This window comes from Talpa europaea, assembly GCF_964194135.1.
Source record: "Talpa europaea genome assembly, chromosome: 6".
Lineage (NCBI taxonomy): Eukaryota > Metazoa > Chordata > Mammalia > Eulipotyphla > Talpidae > Talpa > Talpa europaea.
Genome location: NC_140072.1, coordinates 38,498,781 through 38,524,902, shown reverse-complemented (window position 1 = coordinate 38,524,902; position 26,122 = coordinate 38,498,781). Strand labels below are relative to the sequence as shown.

The 26,122-nt window shown below is 37.9% G+C and overlaps 1 protein-coding gene across 1 annotated transcript in view; it reads right to left on the bottom strand.

The window, feature by feature from the left end:
- Nucleotides 1-26,122, bottom strand: part of AFF3 (ALF transcription elongation factor 3) — a gene marked incomplete at its 3' end in the record, with an annotated part of 474,001 nt that overhangs the window by 385,668 nt on the left and 62,211 nt on the right. The gene's annotated exons all lie outside the window — the stretch shown is intronic.

Genomic DNA, 26,122 nt, shown 5'->3' with positions numbered 1-26,122 from the left:
AATTCAGTAAGAGCCTCCTGTCACAAGCTATATTTCTTTGTTACTAGCAGATGGTAAAATCTCTATCATCTGTGAAGTTTTTCCTTATTGCGTGAAAATTACAAGAATCACACTCCTTAAATGTATGTCACCAAATGTATTTATTTAGTTTGCAGAAAGTAGACAGCCAACTGCTACAATATTATTTATTATTTATTGTATATGCATAACATTCCCAGAAAATGAAATTTCTTAATCAACTCCTTTTTAAAAAAAACATTTTGAAGAAAAAACCCAGCAAGTGAAAAACAGAAAGAAAACATTTCTGATCAATTCCTATTTACTTGTTTTTGATCTATACATTGAGGTATCTTGTAGAACTCAGACCAATTCAATTGTGCTGGGTATGCATGAATAGATGTCTAAACATGAAATTATCATTCCCACAATTAATTTCATCCTTGATGATAGGGTAACAGCAGGAAACTAAATAATAGTAAACCTTTGAACCTCATGGCTTCTTCCTTCTACTAAGCTCAAAAGATTTCACATATATGTCCCTTAATTATCTTTACAATTTTTCAAAAAGACAAGTCTGGTGGATATTATCTCTAGGTTAACTTTTTAAAGACCCAAGGAACTTAGTTTTTGAGTTTGATCATTAAAACATCATAAAGGCATGATCCCTTCCAGCGCCATCCAATCAGCGAAATAAGCCAGAAAGAAAAAGAAAAATACCGGATGGTCTCACTCATAGCAGGAATCTAGAAAACTTAGGGGTTGGGGTCAGAATGGGGCGTTTGCAATTGTATGGGGGAATATAAAAATAAAATTTATTATTTTAAAAAAAATAAAAATTAACTTCTTAAAAAAAAAAACAAACAAAAAAAAAAACATCATAAAGGGCCTCCCTGGTGGTGCAAGGAGTTAAGACACAAAACTATGAAGCTATCCCCAGCCACTGCAGCATGAGTACAATATTCAGCCAGGGAGGTGACTGACAAGGTGCAACAGACCTCTCCTGACTCACCCACTTCTCCCCTTAGCAGTGTACTTCAGTAGTTGTGCCTGTTCTGCTCCCCACTCTGTCTCTGGTGAATCCTCTCACCACCACCTCCCCCCACCAGTCCCCCCCACACACACCTCTGGCCTATACCACAGTTCTTGTATGCATAAATAAATCTTTTTAAAAAATATCATAAAGACATCATGCAGAAAAAAACAGCCCTGTCCAAAGTACTTCTTTCGTCATGCTTACCCAGGCAAGAACTATTCACAAGCCAAGAGCAGACCACTTCTAAACTCTGATGTCTACACAGTCAGTGTTAATAAATATTGAACATGAGCCCCACAGAAGCAAAAAGGGACAAATGAAACAGAGAGAACTCCAAGAAGCCTGGGTTGTTATAGTTATTTTATGCTCCAAGACAACAAAAAGACAAAAATTGTGTAAAAGTCTTTGTCTACAACATAGACACAGAAAGGATATTTCCATGTAATATAGATAGAAGAGTAGAAAAGAGGACAGATGAGTAAAGAAATCACAGATTCCGGGCCTCCCCGGTGGTGCAGCGGTTGAGCGCTGTGTTGCGAAACTGCCCGCAGCCTCTGCAGCGCTGGTTCGATCCCCGGCTGCTCCCCGGCCACCAGAGGAGGGTCCCACATGGCGCGCAGACCTCTCCTGCCGCCCGCTGCTCCCCTCAGCAGTGTACTTCAGTCTGCCTGCTCTGCTCCCTGCTCTGGCTCTGGTGAATTCTCTCACCCTCCCACGCTTCTGACTGTACCCAGTGCTTGTATAAATAAATAAATAAACAAAAATACAAGAGTTCTCCTTAAAAAAAAAAAAAAAGAAATTACAGATTCTAAAGGCAGCCAGCTAGGGTTAATGGTATCACCATTTTCATCATAATCTACCCACTAATCAAGCTGCTCCAATCTCTGCTCAAGTTGCCCTCTTGGAGGGACAAGTACAGGAGCTATTGCAGCCCACTCCCCAAGCTGTGCATCAGGTTTGACCCACAGACCCAGCTGCCCAGGAGAGACTGCTTCCCTCTCCTGCATTGATCCACATGTATTCCATTTAAATCTGAACACTGCAACAAATGCATTTCCAGTAGAAGAGATTTCCAGCCAAGGGTATATATACTTAATTGCACCCCTTGACTAGAATCATCAAAGCATTTTATTCCCTTAAAAAAATCTGAAAAACCATTATCCTACCCACTGACGTGTCTCCATAGCTGGAGTCTAGAAAATAAATGAATTCAAGGGAAAGAAAGTGAACAATCTCTCACCTATTGAAGAAAGTTTCCTATCATATTCTCCATGTTTCAAAAATATTGTCCTCCTACAATTCACTTTAGTCCAAAGGAATTTCCTGAATCCCTCCTGAATGTTATCATGTTAAGTGCTGGGGAAACAAATAGAGCTGAGAGTGCTCTCTCCTGCTGCTGACAAGCTAACAGTCTAGGAAACAAGGGGAAAAGGAGGAAGGGGCCCACACCAAGCAAAGAACATTGACATCATGTGGGCAAGGAGAAGGGTCATGGGGAACCTGACTGCTTCCTGCAAGAGATCAGTTTTGAACTGGGTATTGAGAAAAGGAGAGGCGGCGAGGCAGGGGAAGTAGAAGAGCTTACAGTGCAAGATACATAAACTACTATTACATGGCCTCTGAGAGTATTTGGAGGTGACCCTTCCCCTCCTCCTATCATCCTACTTCATATCAAACTTTAAATGTTTAATGTTTCATACCTTTTTTCTACTGCTAACCTGTCATTGCTACCTCACCCTAAATAAGTCTAACTGATCCCTTCCTAAAAGCAGGTCTGATATGGAGGGAATAAATGGAGGATCCAGGGAGAACAAAGAGGCACCCATCCTTTCTTTACAGTTCACATCAGGATTAGCCTAGACTAACTTGATCTCAAAGGAGAATTTTTTCAGTTACGACACAATTATAGTCCTAGGACGACATGCTAATCTATGCCTAGGGTATGGACTGGCAGCCACAAAGGCAAACAGGAAGAAGAAGAGCTCTAAGAGGAGAAGAGTATTTTATAGAAACCCCCCTGTTCTCTACAAGTGCAATATCAGCTACTGTATATAATTAAAGAAACAAACACTCCAAAATTATAACAATTGCTTTAAATTTAATGAGTCAAAGTAATAACATCTCATTATTTATAAAGTAAATGATAAAAGAGCAGTAATTCTTTCTTGGAGAAAAACAAGGCTGTTGAAGTCTATTTTCAAAAGTTCTCTTTAGTTTATAGACAGAGACGGGTGAAAGTTTATAGACAAAGTGGCCTGAAAGGCAGAAAGGTATTCATGGAATAAGTAGGTGACAGAAGCAACTGAAGCTGAGAGAAGATGGGGCTGGGTCAGTTTGTTAAAGAGGCAGGGATCTGCCCAACTGGAGACACAAATTGTTGTAACTGTGGTGGTAGTGATGGTGGTGGTGAGGGTAGAGGGGGAGGTAGTAGTGATGAAAGACCTGTTGAGGAATGAGAACTGGTCAGCAGTGCCTATAACTAACCCTTAAATCCATTACTATGCTCCTGCTTATTTATACTGGGCTTTTCTATTGAGTCAAGTAATTTGAGTTCCCATACTTGTTCACTCTATTTTCCCCCCACCCTCTCCCCAACAGCATTCACCACTGGCTCATCATCAGCATTCCAAGTGTGACCCTGAGGGATTACTCCTACCATGGGCAGCTCAAATGGTCAGTCCAACCTTTTGCTTGTTTGGCTGACTACCAAGATTGCACCAATCTTAATCTTGACACTCTCTTTTGAGAGTATTTATGATCTCTGCTATAGGATTGCCAGTCTGTTCTACAGCAGGCATAGAATTGAGGTTGGTATGTGCTATAATCATTTCACCCATAGATAAATTTAGTCCACAAAAATTCCAAAGGAAAATAGCCTTTTTAGAGGACCAATGCCTCTTCCAAGCCCCATCAGGTTCATATTAAATTTTGCTAATAACAACAACTATGCTTTATTACTACATGGTGGCCATTACACAAAGCACTTTATATGCATTATTTCACTGAATAGTCTTTGAAATCCCAAGAGACATTATCCCCATTTGCCAGTGAAGTAATAAGAGGCTCTGAGGTTAACTAACTTGTCCAAGTCACAGCCAGCGAGCAGCAATGCTGGGGTCTGAAGCCAGGCAGTCTGGCACCAGAGACAGAATTCTCACACTCTGTTCCCCAGGCTCCCTGGGGAGCTTGTTCACTGACAGGCTTTGACAAATGGTTCTTCCATCCTTTGTTAGTAAGTGCCAGGCAGAGGGTGTTAATTTTCAGATCATGACAATTTCAGTTCATACTTCTAAGATCTGCTAAACCTCTTCAGTTGATATATAGTAAAAATTCTTCTAAAAACTATAAAATATAACTGGGATAAACAATTTGAATGAGTCAGCACTAGCAATTAACTAATACTCCAGCCCCTGAATTCTATACTGTGAATTCCTTAAGAATTATGAAATATCAGAGTAAGCACACTTTATGATAGAACAAGCAGACAAGTTGCTTCTGCAACATGGTACTGGGCATTTATCAGTTCTTTACTGATCATTTACTGATTCCCAACTCCACTTCTAACTCAGTGAAAATGATGACTGTTTCAAATCTCTCTCGTAAATATACTCCAGTGAGTTTTTAGAAAGATGACAGATAAATGACAGCTTTGCATTTCCAAGGGTTAAATGCTTCTCCTGAGGGATCCTAAGTCTTGGTGTCATGAGAACAAGTGTCAAGTTCTAATGGAATTGTTCCATGATAAATACACCACCTGGCTGTGTGACAAGCAGCTTTCAAAGAGCCTTTCCACATAGTATAAACAGCAGAAGTTAATTTGAGTTTCTTAACAGGACCTTTTTCCTTTACAATATAAAAGTGCCTTGGGATGAAGCAATTACTCTGATTTACCATCTTCTCCTTGGTAGAATATAAAGATGCAGCAGAGCCTCACAAAAGCAGTAACTTAACCAAATGAGACCCACCTGCAAAGTTCCTACTATGCTATTTCAAAGAGCTCACTCCCAGGTGGGGGCACAGAGGTGGCATCAATCACAGGTCCCAACATGAGAAGGATGCTTACTCCCAGGGTTTTGTATGTGAGAGCCAATAAACTGCTTTTCCTCCACCGAATGCTCAGTAGAATTTCATTTTCACTTTATAGCATCAGTTTCTAAACTTCAACTCAGGAATCTTAAAACCACATACAGGAAGGGTCCTGTTTCATAGTGTGTCTATCTTTCAACCATGATGCCCTTCCAAACAAACCCTGTGTGACCCCTTTGGCTTATGGGCATGGTGCCTCAAGTCCAAGGGCAAAAGGGGGGTCAAGTCCTCTCATCTAATGCCTTGACATTTCAGTTGGGTCAGGCTCCTGGAAACAGAAAGCCTGAGACTCTGACATCAGCCATTAACGAAAGTTTATGTTCTTCCTGAATCCAACTTCTTACCTTCTTTTCCTCCCTGAACCACTACTGAGATATGCACTGTTTGAAATGGGATTTCTGAAAAGGAGTAAGAATCAACCTTGGGCCTCCCCGGTGGCGCAGCGGTTGAACGCTGGGTTGCGAAGCTGCCCCCAGCCTCTGCAGCGCTGGTTCGATCCCCGGCTGCTCCCCGGCTCCAGAGGAGGGTCCCACATGGCGCATAGACCTCTCCTGCCGTCCGCTGCTCCCCTCAGCAGTGTACTTTGGTCCTTCTGCCTGCTCTGCTCCCCGCTCTGGTGAATTCTCTCACCCTCCCGCGCTTCTGACTGTACCCAGTGCTTGTATAAATAAATAAAAATAAATCTTTTAAAAAAAAAGTACTAGGCAATATTAAAAAAAAAAAAAAGTCAACCTGGGTTACTGCTACCTATTGAACTGAAGTAATTTACCCATGATTTACATACAGAACTAGCCAGAGGCTAGAATGAAAACAAATAGCTAACTTTGCAGAAAGGAGAATTAAAAGCACATGTATGTCCTCAAGTAGCTTCTGACACAGATGAAAATTACTATAATAGACTTCTTAATTTATCTGAGAGGGAAAGAGGTTGTGTTTTAAAAATCAGAATAACATGTTTTGGATAGCTTAATAACTTGGCTAGAAGTCTTGGTGAGTAAAGATGGCAGGAAAGAGGGAAAACAAGATGATGAAAATCCTTACTATCTGACTCCTCAGAGAGGACAGTGCCCCAGTGATCACAGGAAAGATGGACTGGGTGTGAGACCAGGAGCTGAGCTCCTCAGTCACAGGAAAACAGAAGCCCGTGGACAGACGTTATCAACTTCCCCTCTTCCAACCTTTCTCACCTTTCCTGTACCTCAGGCCTTGACACCCTTTCCTCCTCCCAGACTAACTCTGCCATCTGGGCTCTGAAGTCTATTTTCCCTATCCCATCCTCCACCTTCACACTTAGTCTCCACTGGCTTTTACTCTGCTATTCTGGCTCACACTCTTTATCAACCAAGCTTTCTGCAGAATCATCTCCACCGTCTCTTCTAATTCCTAGGTTTCCTAAACCCATGTGAGTAGTTCTACTGTTCACAGCAAGGTCACGACCACCTCACTAGGCAAACAGATTCTTCTCACCCTCAAGCTCCCACATGGTTAAGATTGCTTTTTGAGCAGCTTTCTTTCCTAGGTTCTGTGGTTATTTACAGTCATTGTTCACCTCCTGCCTCTTGGGCTATTCGTGAGTTTGCTTTGCACATTTTTCTTCCTTGGACATTCCTTTAAAAACTGTTGTCACTCAGGGTTCTGTTCAGGACCTCATGTCCAGGTACATGAGGAAGGGTCTCGTCTTACATGACAACATTCTTGGGTGATGTTCTTTATTCTTTGCCTTTGGGTGCCATTTTTTATATTGATGACATGTGCAATCCAAGACTCACCCAACTCTCTCTTGCAAGTTCAAGGCCCAGATATCCATCTATTTCCTTGGCTTCCAACAGCTCAGTAAGTCTACATGTAGCTCATCACCACCCTCTGACTCTAGCCTCTGCCTCCACTTCTGTTGCCTGTATGTCAAGATGGCAACACAACCCGGCTAGTTGCTCAGGTCAGAATCATGGGTATCATTTTTATTCTGCCATTTCCCATACCACTTCCCTTACTACCCAGTCAATCCCCCAGTTCTTTCGACATCATTCAAATTTGTCTAACTCACTCCTCCACTGCCAGCTCCTCAACAGACCATCATCTCTTCACTCCCAGACCCCTCAAGTGACTCTCAAAAAGTTTCTCACTAATCTTCCTATGCCAGTGCAATTGCTCCTCCATAGTAAAGCCAGGGTGGGCTTGATCATGTCACTGCTCTGGCTCCACCTTGCCCTTGGACAAATTCTAAAGGTAGCAAGCACGGGCCTGCAGGAACAGCACCTGCTCACCCCACCAATGTCAACCTTAAAGCCCCTCAAACTCTATATTGTTTCTTTTCTCTGAGTCCAGGCTTATGCTCTTCTCTGTGCCTTGGACACCTCCACTCTCCACTTGTCTACTTCCTCCTGACCTGCAACTGTCAGCTTATTAATGCTTCTCTCAGAAATATTCCATGCTATCCTAAGGAGAGCCAAGGGCTTCCCAGGGTGACCTTCATATCTACACAGAAACCTACACTCTCTCCCACAAGTATATTTATTATATGAATTTTGTGAATACCCAAATATTCCATTAAATGGTTAAATCTACAAGAAAAATCCAATGTCTACATTCTGTGAAAGTGTATTCCCAATACCTAGAATGCTACCTAGCACAGAGTAGGCACTGAAAAAAAAAAAACTAACAAAAAACCCCACACACACTAAAAATGCATGCTAAACAACTGTTTAATTTTTTCTTTTTCAAAACTGAGCCTATACACCTATCACAGTTGGAATAGAATAAAAATCCACTCAGATCTTAGGTCCTAAAAAGTTATTTATGGTTACAGAATATAATAATGAGTCATTATAACAGTAATATCAAGCAACTGTGATGCTAAAAAGTTTATAAACAAAGTTTTATTATCTCTAAACAAACCTACTATGAATTCCTCATTTACATAAAACACAAAAATACAACAAATGAACATGCAAATATGAAATAAAATCCATGTGGAATAAACATTCTAATGTTCATTTAACAGGAAGGGGCCTTTCACTAATGAAAAGTTAGGAATTTGAATATGTAAATAATTTATCTAAACAATAATTATTAGAATCAGATTATAATTCCAAATTCTGCAAAGCTTTGGCTATTTAAAGATTCAAAATATAGTCTTACTCAAAAATATTCAACTAACAATATATGCAAAATGCCAGCTAGCCATGAAAACATGTCCATGACCCCCACTTTGATTCTTAAGACATCTCTTCCATGGTAAAAGCTCTGTAGTCAATTAAGCTTGATTTAGAGGATGACATTAAGAATTACGAATTATTTGAACTCAACAATTCTATAATTCATCTGCGCTAGTGACACTAAAGATGATTAACTCTAAATATCCATATAACACAATGTCAGAAAACCAAGGGCTCTTCCTATAGCTGATGTATCATTCACAAGTTCCCAACTTCAATTAAACATGTAATATATTATAAAAATATTTTATTTGATCCCTAGAACATTACCAATATTATATAATGAGGCTTCCAACACATGATGATAAATGCCACAGTTCTTTAAGAAATATTTCAAAGAGGACACTCACTGAGTCTACTCTGACATGTTTGCTTAATGACTAATCACCCCTTCCTCCTCTTCTCTTTTCCTTTTCCCCCACTCCTTACTTTCTCTGCCATTTTTTTGTTTCCTACATTCATCTATACACAACAGACTAAGTCCAAAGTCTCATGTATAATCACACTATATATTAAGATAAATGGATTAATGTAAAGAAAGCCTACAAAGAAGTCTCTTCTTCCTCAGAATGCTATGCACAGAACAAAAGACAGAAAATCTAGAGCTCATGGGGTTGGCAGTTGAGGCACACACAGAGGAGAGATGGGAAGAGACACCTCACTTCTCTTCTCACCCCTCAATTCTGCCAATTAAAAATGCAATTAGCCTTCTGTTGAGTTAGCAGGAGGATTCCATTCTGTGAGCTTCCATCTTGCTTTCCCAGCTTTCTGGGTTCTGAGGGGTCTCTCTCCATTGAACTTCAGAGCCCACACCTGCTCAGAATTAGCTGAGAACAATGCCTGACTCACTGAAGGACCTCAATTATCATTCATGGACTGAACAGATCAATATGGATGGATATATGAATCACCAAATTTCCTTTTTCATTCAACCTTTCATTTTACTGGCTACCCAGAAAGGATAAGCAATAAATAACATGAGTAGATTTGTCTAGCATTTCTAGTATAGAAACCATATGCTATAATACACGAAGATCTTTCAGGTACATTTTGAAAAGCAGCAGCTTCCCAAGCAGCTGATAAAGTTATACGAAACATTTTCATAGTTGCTGGCACTTAAAATCTGTGTGGGATAAACTTCTAATGCTCATTTTACAGAAAGAGGCCTTTCATTGATGAAAAAATAAGAATCTGAACATGTTAATAGTTTCTTTAATTAGTAATTATTAGAATAGAATTATAATTCAAAGCTTTGGATATTTTATGTATGGAAATTTTTATTATTAAAAAATATTCAACTGGCAATCTATGAAAAATGCCAGTTAGATATGAAAAAATGTCCATGGTCCCAACCTTGATTCTTGAAGAAATCTCTCCCAGAAGTGTTATGTTGTCCTTTTGCAATTAAAAATCTAATTACATTAATTGAAGACACTATAAAATTCAATACAAAACATACTAGAAAATGACTGAACATGAAACTCCCTTGAAAAAGAAAAAAAATGATTCTGAATCAACTGAGAATTACAGGAGAAAACAGACAGCGAAGGTTCTCATTGAACAAAAAGAATGAAGAAATCCAGGTAAAGCTCAGTCACATACACTCCCTGCCCTCATCTCAACAAGGTTATAAAACCAGTCCATTCATTGATCCATGATTGTATAAAGTAAATGAAGTCACGAACTCAGAAGTCTTTGAAAATGTTAAAGTGCTCTGTCAAGGTGAAGTATTAATACCAGGACGGAGGAGACCAAAATATCCAGAGTGCAGAAAGAAGTACCACTCCTTATCAATCTTAGGTGGGTGTCCTGAAAAGGTCATCATTAAATATTGACTTTGACCTAGGGATTTCCTATTTAGAAACACGGTGTTCCCACTGAGGATTTCACTGCAACATCATTTGAATTTCAGAACAAATCTAAACCAATTAAGTATCATTCTTAGGAAACTATATTCTATCCTACACACAAGCGCGTGCGCGCACACACACACACACACACACACACTCAGGAGACTATGTAAACCCTTGACTGGAAATACTCTAACAAGTTAAAGTATTTCATAAAATGGAACAGCAGTACTGAGGATGGCGTGAATCTAAATGTATTGACAGAACAATATTCAAGACATATATAAATATATACTAGGTCAAAAGAGGAACTTGTAGAAGAGCATGAATGATTATTTTTATACAAAATAACACATGTTTATTGATACATGAAAACTTAAAATAACTCTGAAGTAAATAGTGGCGTGGCAGGAGGTGGGAAGGAATTCATTTTCTGTCTTGCTTGGATGTTTTATAAGCACATATTACTTTTTTAATACAAAGTATTATAATCTTAAAATACTGGTATCATAAATTTTAATTTGTTCTTCCTTTCTGATTTATAAACATGAAGTTTAAATTAAGGCAAAGATTAGTAAATATAGCACAGGATTATGTGCTAATCAATACCAGGATCCTGGCTCTTCCTTCTAGGACAGGCCTATTTTCTTAACTCCTTCTCTCCTACTCTTGTCTCTCTCTCCCAAAGGATAAATGATACCAATTTCTCCATAAATCTAATCTATAAACTTTAATCCATTCAAACTCCACATTGATCAGGGACCCTCTGAGTCTCTCACTAGTTCCCATACTAAGTGATGGGGGGGGGGGGAATCACCTTTTTTAAAGATTTATTTTTATTTATTTTATGCATACAAGAGCTGGAGTGTAGGCCAGGGGTGTGGGGGATGGGTGACAGGATTCATCAGAGACAGAGTGGGGAGCAGAACAAGCAGATCGACTAAAATACACTGCTGAGGGGAGCAGCGGGCGAGACAGGCGAGGTTGGCTGCAACATGTGGGTCAGCTCCCTGGCTAGGGATCAAACTCATGCTGCAGTGGCAGCTGAGAACTTCATACTGCTGAGACTTAACTCCTTGTGCACCAGGGAGGGCCTCACTGTGTTTATTCTGACAGAAACTAATTGTGCCTACTACCGTATGATTTAGGTCTCAGATAAATAATCATCTGAATGAATCCCAAGAATATTAATAAAATATGAGATCATCTGATACAGGTTTGAGAAACTCTTTATGAACTCAACTTGTGTTGGAACTTTTGATTTACAGTGGGTAATAGTTTACTTCAGAAAGGTTTTACTGAACTGCCGAGGCTCTCCAGAAACTCTGAACTCTACACTCCTGCTACAGATGTTAACTGTCTATTCTCCCCCTTCAAATCTCTCCTTCATAGTTTCATCAGTACTCTTTTCAGTTTTTGTGTGAAACTGTCTCCTCATCTCTCATTTGGTGAACTTTGCTGTTTGAGAAATGCTATCACTACGATCTCTCTGCAAGTTAGTAAATATCAAAATTGGAATTTTAGATAAAAATTGTTTGAGATTATAACGTGTATTTACTTCGATGCAAGTATTTATTCTTTAAGAAGTTGCCTCTGGCCAATATTTATAATTCTTACAGAGCAAAGAAATTATCATTAATAAATCCAGCGCCATCTCTTAATATTAATACCAGGCACATTACACTTTCTTAAACATTAAAGACTGTAACTAATATCTCCTTATACTATTAAAGTATTGGCAATTCTGCAAACTTAGTGTGTCATTTCCTATCCAAGGCAGTTATTCTATTAGGTACATTAAATTCTCAAAAAAAAAAAGTAATATGTGAAAACTGTACATCCTCACTAATTATTAAAGAAATGCAAACCAAATCAAAGTGAAAACATTTTCAACTACCCAATTGGAAGCAATTTTTAAAAATAAGTTTGAAAGAAAATACTCAATCCTGGTAAGTGTTAGAAGGCAGAGATGTCTCCCACATGGCTGGAGGGAGAATAAGGCAGAATAAAGTTCCTGAAAACAATTTTGTACTTTTAATACATATTCAGAAACTTTAAAAAGGAATCTTTACTTTGTCATCAACTCCCAGAAATCTGTCCAACAGAAAATGACAGTGCAAAAATTTATGTAGATGAATTTTCATCAGACAAATACAACTTAACGTGTAATAATCAGAAAAAAGTTAAATCATTTATGTTATGAATATTGAAACTACATATCTCAATAATATTTAATGACAGAAATCACTCATAATGTACTGTTAAATGGAAAAAAACAGGACAAAAACTATATAAGCAATATGATCAAATTTTTTTTAAAATTACACAAAGGTATATTTGTGCATATTTTGTGTATGTATCTACTTGCATACACACACACCAAAAAAAACCTAAAAAAAAAAAATCTAAGATGTTAAAGTAGGTTATTTGTAAATTTAAAGAAATAAACTTTTCTTCCTTTATTTTTATTTGGTATATTTGATTATCTGTACTGAACATTTGTTATTCTTCACACACAGTAGTATAGCTACTGTCACAAAATTAGAAAATAAAGTGTTGCTGAGGGTATAGAGAAATAGGAACCCTAGGCACTATTAGTGGAAATATAAAATGATTACAGTTGCTATGGAAGACAGTATGGTGATTCCTCAAAAAATTAAAAATAGAATTACACTATTATCCAACAATTCTACTTCTGGGTCTATACGCAAAAGAATTAGTCTCAAAGGGGCATTTGTACACCCATGTTCATAGCAGCATTATTCACCAAGCCCAAGAGTGGAAACAACACAAATTATGAATGAGTGGATAAACAAACTGTGGTATGTCCGTGTATATACACACACTGGAATGTTATCCAGCTTTAAAGGAAAGGAAATTCTGACAAATGCTACACGTGTAATTCTTATACTGAAGCCCTAACCACCAGTAAGTACTTCAGAGTGTGACTATTTGAAGACAGACTTTTAAGAGGTGATTAAGTTAAAATGAGGTCATTAGGGTGGTCCCTAATCTGACTGCTGTCCTCAGAAGCAGAAGAAATTTAAACACACAAAAGACTGGTGATGACTGTACACAGAGAAAAGACCATGCAAATTGGCAGTAGCAATCTGCAAGTCAAAGAGATGTCAAAAGGAAACAAACTTGCCAACACCTTGATCTTGGAATTGAAAATAAATTTTTGAGGGTCTCCCTGGTGGCGCAGCGGTTGAGTGTTGGGTTGCGCTGGGTTGTGAAGCTGCCCGCGGCCGGCCTCTGAAGCGCTGGTTCGATCCCTGGCTGCTCCCCAGCCACCGGAGGAGGGTCCCACATGGCGCACAGACCTCTCCTGCCGCCCGCTGCTCCCCTCAGCAGTGTACTTCAGTCTGCCTGCTCTGCTCCCTGCTCTGGCTCTGGTGAGTTCTCTCACCCTCCCGTGCTTCTGACTGTACCCAGTGCTTGTATAAACAAACAAACAAACAAATAACTCTTAAAAAAAAAAAAAAGAAAATAAATTTTTGATATTTAAACTGCCCAGTCTGTGGTATTTTGACATGCAAACCTACAAACTGTACATAAGCATGGATGGACTTTAAGGTCATTATGCTGAGTGACAAAAACCAGTTACAAGACAAATTCCTTATGATTCCACTTCTATGAGGTACCTAGTAAAATTTGTAGAGACAAAATCAAAGGGTTCTTGCCAAATGTTGGGGGAGGGGAAAACTGGGAATCTTTAATGGATATAATTTCCAATTTGTAAGATAAAAAGGTTCTGGAAATTGAGTAACAATGTGAACATATTTAACACTTAAAAATGGTTAGAAATACAAATTTTATGTGTATTTTACTATAATTTAAGACAAACAGATTTAATTGTAAATGACCATTATTTCACAATTCTAAGTGTTGTATATACTTCATTATTATCTAATGAAATCTGAAATAGTTTATATTAATTTCCCTACTTAATTATCAATAGTAAAATAACAGTAATCTATAAGCTCAGATTACTGTTTGTAATAGTAAAGTAACAGTAATCTAGAAGCTCAGTTTGCTCCTCATACAGCCTTCTCCATCTCAGTACATGGCAACTCCATTCATAATTGGCAAAAACACAAAAACAAAAAACCCTTGGGATCACCCTCTTATAATAAGTTAGAATGATTTATGTGATATTAGAGTCAGAGACATTAGCAGCAACTCATTTTAGCTTAGTATAGGTACAGGTGAACATATATATACACATATATATATTTAAGGGTAAACAAACAATAGTAAGTAAACATAAACAATGTTGTTGAATTCAGGATAATGGCAGTATCTGGAAAGAAGATAAAGAATAATGTTTAGAAAGGTGCCCAAAATGAAATTTCTAAGATTCTGTCATTCTATTAAAGTTGATTAATGACCTATGTTCTGTCTGTGATCTAAATAATCCAATGAATTAAACTTGACCCCTACACACACTATGCATGAAACCAATTTCAGTTAAGAAAATAACCAAAAAAACTTGAAATTGAATTTTCACATAATATAGGAATCAGGTTTATTTTTTGTTTCCATATGTTGATCCAAATGATTCAGCATTATTAGTTGAAAAGACCATTATTTTCCCATTGCCTTGCAGTGCCCTGTCAAGCAAGTCTTCCTGTGCACACGTGTGTGTGTGTGTGTGTGTGTGTGTGTGTGTGTGTGTAGTTCTGTTACCAGACTCTTTTCAATTCCATTTTTCTATTTGCCAATCCATGTGCGCTACATGTCTCAATTACTATAGCTGTAAAGTAAGTAGAGTAAGTCCTACAACTTTTTCTTTTTCAAGATCATCTTGGTATTCTTGACCCTTTGATTTTTCATAAATATTTTGGAATCATCTTGCCAATTTCCACACAATTCCACACACAATTACTGGGAATAGTTTGAGAACAAGGACATGTATCTTTGCATATGCCACATCCATAGTTCTTTCCAAATATGGAATAATAAAGATGGAGCTTCCCTTTATCCAGAACCCTGAGGTCAATGTCATAAAGAGCCCTCACTTCCACTAACAAACACATTTTGCACATGCAGCATGAGTAAGAAATAAACCTTCATTACTAAAGTGTGTGCATGTGTGTGTATACATACACACAGACACACATATGCACATACACATATATGTATGGCATTGGGGATAAGATTAAATTGTGGATTTATTTTAAATACCTGAGCTATGACAAGCTTATTTCATACATATGTACACAAATGTGAGATACATGAGTTGGTAATTCTATATGAAACATCTGAGTTACTCACAACTCTGAAATTAACTCAAACCATTTACCAGATGGCAAATTCTGGAAATATAAATTTAAATATGCAAAAAAACCACTATCTGACTTTTATGTGAAACACAGGGTATCTAATTATAACTTCATATTTTAATTTTGAGGAGAAGCAATACAGAACTTCTAGTATTAGTTTTGAATTATAGTCAATTCTGATTTGCAAAAGGTCTGTATTGTCAGCAAAATAGCATTTCCCATTTGCAATTTTTATTGGACAATAAAAGTCATATGGACTATGAATTCATGGGGATTAATAAAAAAAGATGCAAATCCTTATAATATAATGTGCCCCTAAACTTTTTAAGAACCGCTGCAACTCTGCAACAGTTTTTTGTATGTCGAATTAAGATTTACTATATAATAAAATTATGTAGTAATAATATACAACCTTTATCAAAAATCATGGTTCTTCAACATTTACCCTGGCTACACAGAGCACATAAATCATACAAAGGAATTCTCATGATACATATTGTAGAGAGCACAGAATTAATTTAATTCTTGATAAGAGTGGAGCAGTAACTTGTTACTTTAGACTGGCAAATCAATATAAAATACTTGTTCTAAGAATGGGTATCACTCTAGTCATGTAAGTAGCTTGGAAAACAAATAGAAACATCAACAAAGGGATTGCTTTATTCGTTTTTAAAAGGCTTTCCTACATAATTCTATACTTATACACCAAAGAAAATAAGTTTCTTCAACTTGTCAATCAGAAAACGTATACAGAAACAATGATTTTATTGGAACACATGAAAGTGAATTGGAGAATATCGTAAGATGAGATGGAAATTTGAATGCCATTAGATAAAATATACACATGTAACCAGTAAATTAACATATACATAGACTTAAGTGCAAAAAAATTAATATAGAAATTAAAACTAAACTAAAATCAGTTGGAAAAACTCCTATCTTCAATTTTCAAACACACCAATATCTTTTCAGTTCAAAATTACAAAAATAAATCTTTGGAACAACTTTTTCTAATACAATGAAAGTCCACAAAAAATGTAAATTTTTTTGCTGTTTTTTTTTTTTAATCTGCAAAAACTTTGCTTTCTAGAGGGGTGACTACAGGCACACTTTGCATTATAGTATCAATAAATATTTCTCTTTAAAACAAAGAGTCTGATGACTGTCACATCTTAGGTAACAAAGAATGAAGAAGTACATATAAACTGATTTTTTATCTAGTTCTATAAAAAGAGTCCCAAAAAGGTATACACTGGACACCAAGGTAGACAACAACATACATTCATCTATCATCCAAGTTTCCTCATTCCATCGAGGTACTCGAGTTCACCATACCTGAAGTATTAAAAGTCACCCATATTAATTGCTTTATGTGAGTTTCAAGAGCTGTTGTCAAACACCAAGTCCTGGCCTTAAAAAGTGAAACCTGATTAAGGAAAGGAGTCAGATCCTTCTCCTTATCCCAATGTCCATTCCTTGGGGATCATGTCCCCGCTTTGAGCACCCTCAAAGTCAACAAAGGCCTCCCTGGTGGCGCAAGCTGTTGAGCGCAGCACTGTGAAGCAGTCCGCAGCCTCTGCAGTGCCAGTTTGATCCCCGCCGGCCAAGGGAACAACCCACATGGCACGGCAGACCTCTCCTGTCTGGCCCACTGCTCCCCTCAGCAGTGTATTTTCAGTCATTCTGCCTGTTCTGTTTCCTGCTCGGTCTCTGGTGAATCCTCTCACCCTCCTCCAGGCCTGTACCCTGGTTCTTGTATAAATAAATAAATCTTTAAAAAAAAAGGCAATGTACTGCTCCACACCCCTACATCATGAACAACATGCCTATGTGCCCACATTGTCTCTCTTCATCATAACTATGGTCAACTTCCTTCAAATTTTTAGGGACCTGTGGAATCACATGCACCCAAAGTGGAACATGCTTTGAGGATGTTCAGGTCAATAGTCAGCTTTACTGAACACCCGTTCTGTAAAAACAAGGAAGTTTATAAAACATATCACTCAAATATCAGCACCCCACATTAAGCTATGGCAAAGTAAATAAGGAGCCTTGAAGTGTCAGTGAATCACACAGTCAATAAGAAAAAACAGATTTACCAATTATGAATAAAAATAATGATGCAGAGTATGATTCTTTAGTCAACTAAGGCTGACCATCACATTCCTGAAAATGAAGCAACCAAATCATTTTTTTCTTGTATTTGCCACCTAGATACTTGTGAGTACATATACCAGAAAGTATGACATGGTGAGAAGACTACTTATAGACAGTTCTAGGTTTTAGTTCCAGTTCTGTCTTTCCTTTACTTAAGTAGCTGTAAAGGAAGAATCTTCCTTTTTACTTTTATCTGTGTATCCTTAGTCGCTAACAGTGTCTGGTAGTCTATGGACCTCAACAAGAATGTATTCAATGAAAGAACATGAGAATATACATTGTTTGGGCAACTTTGGGCACCTAATGCCTTTGGGCATGAGATTGCAAATCTTTAAAAACAAAGGCATAATAATGCACATAATTGGGTGACTGTGAGAACTCAGTGAACTAACAGATATAAAAGTTATCTGTTAATCATAAAGGTAAGTTATACAAAAGTTACAGAGGTAAACTGTAAGGAGTATTCGTAGAATGAGCACAGTGACAGCAATGAGGGTACTTCAAGGAAGAATTGCCAATAAAAGTAAAATGGCCTTCAAAAACCATGATTTCTTCTCTATCCTGTCAACCGCTTGAGCTAGCTCTTGGTTTGTAAAGATGTTCAATCCACTCAGAGAGGTCATTGGTTCCAACCAAAATTGAAAGTGTCTCCTAGGCTGTGAAAAAATAAAGTGCTAAAGAAAAATTTTCAAACTCTTTCCTGACAATGGTCTCCCCCCTCCTTATGAATTTCCCATTAACATGGATAGCTCCACCACTATCACAAAGCCCCAGGTTCTGAAGGACTTGCCATTTATCTCTCATATTCAATTCCTCCTACTTAACCCAAGGACAAATTGCCCTAGGACTCTGTTATCTGACCAACTTAAAAAAAAAAAAGCTAACCACATATTATCATTATAAATCCATGAAAAAAGAGGGTTTTTCAATAAACTAACTTTTGGATTTTAGAACACAGGCAAAGTATTAGGGGCACAGACATTTTTTTAATCCTACTTTATAGCAAATTAATAAATTCCAACAGATTAAAGAATAATTATTTTTATTTTTTATTTTTTAAATAGAGGCATGCTTTATTTATTTAGTTTGTTTGTTTGTTTATACATGCACTGGGTACAGTCAGAAGCGCGGGAGGGTGAGAGAATTCACCAGAGCCAGAGTGGGGAGCAGAGCAGGCAGAAGGACCGAAGTACACTGCTGAGGGGAGCAGCGGGCGGCAGGAGAGGTCTGTGCGCTTGTGGGAACCTCCTCCGGTGGCCGGGGAGCAGCCGGGGATCGAACTGGCGCCGCAGAGGCTGCGGGCAGCTTCGCAACCCAGCGCTCAACCACTGCGCCACCGGGGAGGCCCAAGAATAATTATTTTTAAATGAAGCCATAAGGCATGCTGGAAGGAGCTGGTATTCCTAATCATTAAAGCAATGAAAGGGGGGAAAAGTGGCATGTTTGACCATGTAAAAATCATACTTGTTCATATAATAAAATTTCTACAAAGTTAAAAGATTAAAGATAACTTTGGAGAGAGAAAGAGATCTTAGAAACAAATGAAATGGCTTAAAATCAGATAAAAGTGAGCTAGGACATGAACAGTAATCACAAAAATATGAAAATAAAACAAAAATAAGCAAATATGTTAAAAATAACAAATCACCACTAATTTTAAAAGGAAAAAAATAAAAGGATAAAATAGGCAAAGAACTAGAAGGATAATCCTCAATATAAACAACTGTACAGAGCAGCAGGAGGTCTCATATGCTCCTGCTGGTAGTTAAGCAGGTCAAATCTTTCTAAAGGGAAATTTGGCAATATAACAAAAATTGTATAAAAGTTCACATCATACAATCAGGAATTCCATTTTTTAGAACTTTTATTAAAGGAATTATCAGTAATATATTCAATATATAATGACTTCATACAAGAATATTCACCATAGCACATGTTCATGTAACAGCTAAAATATTAAGAAAAAAATAAAAATGCTCAACAGAAGGAATGTTAAATGAGTTACGGTACAGTCACATAACTGAGCATTAAGAATCTGTTTTCAAGGAAAATGTGATATTTAATAACAAATGTTCACAATATTAGTGAAAATGCAAGACTCAAAATCACACAGAGTACGATTGAAATGTGGGGTGAAGGAGCAAATATGAAATCAAATACACACATATAATATATATATACATCCATATTTATGTGAGAAAGAGAAACAGTACTCTGAACTTCAACTCTGAAACACAACTTCTGTGGTTTTTTATTTTGCTTTGTAAATGTAAATTGTTTAATTTAGATCTCTTTAGACTAAAATGCTGTGCAAAATGATTTCAGAGTCAGTATTTCAATTAATAAAACCACTGTATTCAAAGTCAGTATTTCTTCCCATCCAAAAAAAAAAAAAAAAAATTCCCCATCGAGCCATCAAGGAAAGCGGGGGAATAAAGGAAGAAAAGACAAAACAGGAATCATCCTTCTTCCACAAAGTCCAAGACAGAGGACCTCCAGAGCACACAGGGGACAGGGGAGTTACCCACACCTCAGCTGAATGACAGGATGGTGCCCAGCTTGCTTTCCCTCCACACAAATGGTGGTCTTACACTTGTGGATTTCAGACAAACCAAACATGTGACCCATTATCTCCTCTTCAGGATTCCCTTCCAGTTTCAGGCAAGTTGACTTAAATTTTCCTCAAATTGGAAAACAATCTGGAGATATCAATAATCCCCCAAAACTAAGTACATGCGGGTACATATCAAAAAGGAGGGCATGAAGGTAGCAGAAAATGTTTTAAAGAGATATAGAAGATACAGAAAGAGTAAATAATCTCAACCATTTTGTGGGCTAATACTACAAGGAGAGCTTTCATTACATTTCTCATATGTTCGATAATGAATGAAAAGCATCACATGGCACTCAGCTCACAGTGGAAGCTCAGAGGCTGGGCATCAGTCCCAAATTCTCTCATGATTTCACCCATGACACACACATGCACAGAAGAGACTGTGATGTAACAAAACATTCAAGCGACTTAATTTTTATCTATGGGACAGTGCAACATGCTTATTTTCTTCATATTTATAGTTCCTCTCCTTTTGAATCTTTTGAAATGAATCTATTTTATGAGGAAAAACTATAACTGTTCTTGAAATCATATCAGTTAAATGTTAAATTTCTGCTCAATACAATGCTTTCTAGTAGCTACTCAGTCACATTCACACTCCTTCAAGTGTTTACTACCAGACATGATGATGGGCAGAACCCTCTGCATGACATAAAAGCCCCCTGCATTGTTGACCTACGTGGCTCCCTCATTAGGTCTAGCCAAGCCTCTCTCCTTCACCCTCTATATTCTAGATATAGAGTGGTTTCCCAGTGCATTGTGCCCCTTTACAAGCACACACCTTTGTTAACCTTCTTACTTAGCTTGAAATTCCTCTGTCTCTTCTGTCCATGTTCCACTTACCACTGCTCTGCTGGACGGTTCCTGCTGTGGGAAGTGGCCCCTAACATGACAGATTGCCACCTTGTCCACATTCCTGGCACCGGGGCTCGTGAGGCGTACCGATCAGTTTTCATCTTCTCTCTCCCCCATGAAGTTGTGAGTTCAGGGGCAAGCACTCATCTTTGTTCTCCCCAGAATCTTGTCTTTGAGCTCAATGACTAGCTCAAAGGGGTACTGAATAAATGTTGGTTAAATTGAATTTTCCACTTAACTGTATGTCTTATAAATCTCAATACAGAGATTGTTAATACCTCAGTCTAGCAATGCTTCAATCCAGTATCCATATATGCTGTGCCTTCTAACTGGAACTTGATCCACCCAAGTGACATGTAACTTGCCCCTTCTCAGGAACCTTATTACACTTTCACAGGATGCTTCCCCTCCTTGATCACACTCATGCTCCTGACCTCTGACCTTATTTTCTCTGCTGAATCTTCCTAAATCTGCAGTCATTTGAACCCTGCTTGCCCAGTATTATTAAGAACTGTGATAATTATTGCATACAACCTCCCCCATTAAACTGTAATCGCCTTAAAGAAAATGTGACAAATTACTTAGAATTCCTTCCCCATATTGCCTGATTATGTTTCCCACAAAGAAAGAGCTCCACCACAATGACTGCAGCATTTCTTCTCTCCAAGAAAGAGTTCAATCTAGCTCAGATGCAATCCTTTTACTCCTTCCACCAATACACATCATTCAGTTTCAAAAGCTCCTGTGTTCCTGGAGACCTCCCCCTTATCAGTAGAGAAAACAATGTAATAGACCCCATTTCTAGTCATTAGCAGTCAAAGAAAATGTCCTAGTTTCATGTCCTTATTGATTATCTTGTGAGTCCTTGATGAAAGCAGGATGTGGAGGCAGTGACTAAATGTGGTGTCAGCATTTCCAGGTCTGGCACCCACTTGGTGAGAGCAAGGCAGAGCTGGGGCACTGAAGCACCTGACTGGTTCACCTGACACTGATAGGCCTGCTTTCTCTTCAAAGGACCTTTTTCATGAACAAGTGAAACACAATTTCAGGGCTCAGGAAATATTCTTTCACTAGACTGAGCATGATGGGTCAGACCACCCTGAGATGAGAGCGCCCCAGTTGGCTGAACTCTCAAAGGAGAGCAGGAGGTGGGACTATATCTGGAGTCTGACAGCCCTGTGAGCTTTACTGCATACTGTGGAAAGGTTCCTAATCTCGTTAATTGTTCCCCTGTTATTAGGCTTCTAAAGTAAAAAACAGTTTTTAATTTAAAAAAAAAATACAGCTGTTTAAAAAAATTTTTAAACCTCTCTTCACCTATCCCTCTATTATCACTGCATCCAATCCAACCATCTTCTTATGTGTCCTTGATTCAACAGAACATGGCAAGAACTAAACTTTATCAGATTTTAGTCTGCAAATTCTAAACAAGATACATTTCACCCTCAGCATAAATCCTGAAAAGGACCATATTCTTCTTGATCACCTTCAACTTCCTAATAAACCTAATGCAAAAGAAATCTCGAAAAGCTCTTGACCAATATTTATTATCCTATGTCTCCCTGCTAAACTGTAAACTTTTAAATTCTGTTGGCTTTTACATTGGAGTATTTTTTCCTGCAAACCAAAAGGCAGTGTAGAATGGTGGTAGAAACATAATGCTTAATATCTGTACAGTTAGGATGGTGGTAGAAACATAATGCTTAATATCTGTACAGTTAGGATCAGATCCAGTTTCACAACTTGCTAGATATCTACCTTAAAAAAACTGTATTTACCTGTAAAATGGGCCGAATAATGATGACACTCAAAAAGTGTTTTTTCAAAGACACTTACAGTAAAACAAATACATTATACAATCAAAGAAAAATATGTACTGATAAAACATTAAAATCTGTAGGGTAAATGATGTTATCTGGAACTGCATTTTTCTCAAATACTATTAATTTTTATTATTAAGATTCTCAAAAAGTCACCAACTTTATGAACAATTTCAAAGCACACATGAATTAAAATTGAATGTGCCAGGAGTGCCCCAGTGGTGTGAAAGGGTGTACTTAACCAGTTGGGTGCCCCTCTGAGCATTTCCTTCATCCCAGGAGGTGAGGAATGGAGAACTTCAACACCAGCTCTTCAGGTCAAGAAACCCATCATCTCCATGGGTTGGGGGACACCACCCACACTCGGCCCAGTCAAGTCCTCATCAGAGTTATAGCCTCTCTCTTCATCACCTTAAAAGTTAAGCCAACTCCAAGGTTGTGGAGAAAAAGGAACTCTCCTGCACTGCTGGTGGGAGTGCAAACTGGTTCAACCACTATGGAGAGGTGTGTGGAGATTTCTGGACCTACTAAACATAGAGCTTCCATATGATCCAGCAATTCCACTCCTAGGTATTTACCCAAAGGACACAGAAACATCAATTCCAAAGAGCACCTGCACCCCTATGTTTATAGCAGCACTATTTACAATAGCTAAGCTATGGAAACAACCCAAATGCCAAAAAATAGATGACTGGATCAAGAAGATGTGGTACATATACACCATGGAATATTACTCAGCATCCAAAAAAAGATAAACACATGCAGTTTGTAGCAACATGGATGGAGTTGGAAGGGATCATGCTCAGTGAAATTAAGCCAGAAAGAAAAAGAAAAATACCGGATGGTCTCACTCATAGCAGGAATCTAGAAAACTTAAATAAGGGACCAGGAAAAGAATAACTATAAGAAAGAAAATATCAAAATCGACAAACTACTATGAACCAGAGATACTCTATGGCGGGTGGGGGGTGGGGAAAGGAGGGCTTGGGGTCAAAATAAGGGGGTTGTAATTGTATGGGGAATATAAAAAATAAAATTTAAATAAAAAAAAGTTAAGCCAACTCAAAAGTTTGGGTCTTCCTTACCAAGGCCAATGCTAAACTAAATCTTCATGCACATGCAAAGTCATAAGAGGAGTAAAGTTGTGGATTGATGGTTCTACCTGTAACAAGTCAGCAAAGAAGCTCAGTAAGAGCCTCCCTCCTAAATACATGCAATTCTCCACTGCCATGAAAGTAGCAGGTAGTTTCACATAGAAACATTGGAATGGGTCTTAATGCAAAGGTATGGCCTTAACCATACCTGAACTTTAGTGTTTTCAAAATATACCTTGAAAAATCCCTCACTCATAAGTAAAGATTACATATGCACACTGTCAGTGCTCATCTAAAAGACAGTGTATGTTAGGCAAAATATTCTGTTAACAGTACCATGATTTTAATTGTGGAGTGCTAAGACTAATTTTCAATATTTTGTGTTCAGGTGACAGGCAGTTGAAGCTGAGCTTATGTTTGTCCAATTAATAAAATAACCTCCATGCCATTTATCCTTGAAATTGGCATGAGAAATCCCCCCATGTGTCCCCAAATCATATAAATTCCATGGTTTCCTATTCATTAAATCCAGGTTGGTCTAGGCGGGTATGTCATATTCTGACATGTAGTCACAAGGGATAGACAATCAAAATTAAGAGGAGACTTCAGCTAAAATTGGCATGCCCTACTCGAATGAACAATGTATGCACACACAAGATAAAAATGTACATATCTTCTCCAAATTATGGATGTTGAACTGTTAGAAGCACAGGAATATATAATTGATTTATTAATTCTGCATAAAACATTTCTTTTAGCCTTCAACCAAACATATAGGAGGGTGTTCACATCAGAACAAGCACACCAGTTATTATCACATGTGATTACATGCAGACATTTCATACTGCTGTCAGTACATATACTAAATAAACCTGCAGAGTCAATAAAATCCTATTTTCCTCTCTCCTATTTTAAACACTCTCATGGCTTCCCTCTGCATTTAGAATGCCCAACTCATCACCTTCTCCGCCCCACCATCACTCATTCTGTACATTGACATTTGCTCTCTGTCCTGTGAATGAAGTAGGAGAAACAACCTGTGCCTTTTGTTTAAAAAGTCTTCCCCCAAGACTTTTGTGTGGTTAACTTCTCAAAGCTCCAGTCAAATGTCACATCAGTAGGGCTTCCCTGGCCTGGCCACCGTAATTAGATCTGCCCTTCTGCAATCACTCCTTGTCTTGTTCCCTATCACCAATGTTATTCTCTCTATAGCACAAACATATTTCAACCTGAAATGTATTGTCTGTTGATTATTTGGCCCACTGAAATGTAAGGTCCAAAAGGCTTATTTGCTTCAGAAAGAAACTATTTCCTTTCAGTGCAATATCTAGAACTGTGCCCTGCACACAGTAGGTCTATAACAGTGCTTGTTACAGAAATAAATGTTGTAAGGATAAAGCAAGTTACAAACAAGGCAATCCACACTGTGAAGCTATCAAATGACTGATAAACGAATGGACAACTAGCAGGTAAGAAAAACATTAATTATGCAACTAATTTTTAGCTGCATAACTAAAGTTAGCTGAAAGACTTCAACATGAATAAATTATCCATAAAATAATTTTTATCACATAGAATTGGGAGTGCCTAGACTTAGGTTTGATAATTGAGAACTTCCTAGCATGTTGTGATGAGCATTTTGTGTCTCCCTCAAATTCATATATTGCAGCCCTAATCTCCAATGTGGTGGTATTTTAAGGTGGACCCCTGGGAAGGTAATTAGGTATAGATGTGGCCCCCCAAGATGGGACATCTCTGCCTCACAAGGACACAGTGAGAAGGCAGTCATTAGCAAGCTAGGAAGAGGGCTTTATCTCACCATACACAGAATCTTCTGACACCTTGATGGTGGACTTTCTGCTTCCAGAACTGTGAGAAATAAGTCTATTGTTTAAGCCAACCAGTCTGCAGCGTATTTGTTGTAACAGTCTAAGCTGATTAACACAGGGTGTCTGGTATGGCATCTATCACCTAAAATATCATAGTTGCTCAATAAATATCACCAAATTTTGAAATATTTAAGAAAATTTAAAATGTTATAGTCTTCCCAGTGAATATTTTTAAAGTCTACTTCTCTATAATCCTGCTGATGTATTAAGTAGTGGAAAACATA